This window comes from Arachis duranensis, chromosome 4, assembly GCF_000817695.3.
Source record: "Arachis duranensis cultivar V14167 chromosome 4, aradu.V14167.gnm2.J7QH, whole genome shotgun sequence".
NCBI classification, from domain to species: Eukaryota; Viridiplantae; Streptophyta; class Magnoliopsida; order Fabales; family Fabaceae; genus Arachis; species Arachis duranensis.
Genome location: NC_029775.3, coordinates 84833473 through 84835239, shown reverse-complemented (window position 1 = coordinate 84835239; position 1767 = coordinate 84833473).

Below are 1767 nucleotides of genomic sequence, written 5' to 3'. Positions count from 1 at the left end.
ATGCATGGAAGAATTCTCATGAAATTTTGCAAGACTTTGATGCAGTTGTTTGGATGATTTCAGGGAAGAAGAGGCTAGGCAAGGAAGCAACAAAATCAATAAAGGAAGCTTGAATATCACATGTGGAGTTTAAGTTCCAGTTTAAGCTTAAACTGGAACTTAAACTCCACATGTGATATTCAAGCTTCCTTTATTGATTTTGTTGCTTCCTTGTCTAGCCTCTTCTTCCCTGAAATCATCCAAACAATTGCATCAAAGTCTTGCAAAATTTCATGAGAAATCTTCCATTCATAGCATTCAAGTAATATAACTAAAAACTCATGGAATTTGCATCAAAATCATACTGTTTGGATGGTTCATTGCTTTGTTGTTCATTTAACCATTCTTGGTTACTTTAAGCTCAAGAAAATGCATAAAACAACTAAAACTAACAGAAAAATGCTAGTGAAACTAGCCTAAGATGCCTTGGCATCACAACACCAAACTTATACTTGCTTGTCCCTAAGCAAGTCCTGAGTTATTTGAGAAGAAAGTATGAAACAGAAAGCAATTACATTGGCTATATTAGCAAGCATTTGAAGTTCATCAGAAGGGTTTTATGCAGAAAGTTGCAGCATCACTTTTTCATTCTTATCAGGTAGGATTATCACTTTTTCATTGCATCCATCAAATACTGCTATGGCCTCTTGTTATTCTTATGTCCTTGGCACTTTTCCCTTCTTTGTTTTTCTTTTTCTTAGAGCTCCTTTGCTCCTTGTTTGCTCAGTGTCATGTGTTGCACAAGCCTTTGGCATTTTCTTTTTCTTATTAGTGCACTACACATATCCACTACAGGCATTTTAGTTTACATTTCTTCTTGAGACATTGGTGCCCAGCACCTCTTTGTGTGACTAAATGTTTTGTATTTAGGTTGCTCTTGATAATGGACTTTTGGTTGATAATCCCAGGTTAGTTAACCCAAGTTACCAAGTGTTGAAACCCTCCTCAGAACCTATTCATCCAAGATGCCTTGGCATCAGTAGGCCAGTAGAAGCCACATTGGAGGACTTTAGTGGCTGTTCGCTCTCTTCCAAAATGTCCTCCATACTGTGATCCATGGCAATGCCATAGGATCCTTTGTGCGTCTTCTCTGGGTATACATCTGCGGATCATTCCGTCTGCACATCTCTTAAAGAGATATGGTTCATCCCATAGGTAGTACTTGGCATCTGAAATTAATTTCTTTCTTTGCATTCTGCTGTACTCCTGGGGTATGAACCTCACAGCTTTATAATTTGCAATATCTACAAACCATGGAGCTTCCTGAATGGCAAAGAGTTGCTCATCTGGGAAAGTCTCAGAGATCTCAGTAGAAGGGAGGGATGCCCCAGCGACTGGTTCTATTCGGGACAGATGATCAGCTACTTGGTTCTCTGTCCCTTTTCTGTCTCTTATTTCTATATCAAACTCTTGCAGAAGCAACACCCATCTTATAAGCCTGGGTTTTGAATCCTGCTTTGTGAGTAAGTATTTAAGAGCAGCATGGTCAGTGTACACAACCACTTTGGACCCCACTAAATAGGATCTAAACTTGTCAATGGCATAGACCACAGCAAGTAATTCTTTTTCTGTGGTTGTGTAATTCTTCTGTGCATCATTTAGAACACGGCTAGCATAATAAATGACGTGCAGAAGCTTGTTATGCCTCTGTCCCAACACTGCACCAATGGCATGGTCACTGGCATCACACATTAGTTCAAATGGCAATGTCCAATCTGGTGCAGAGAT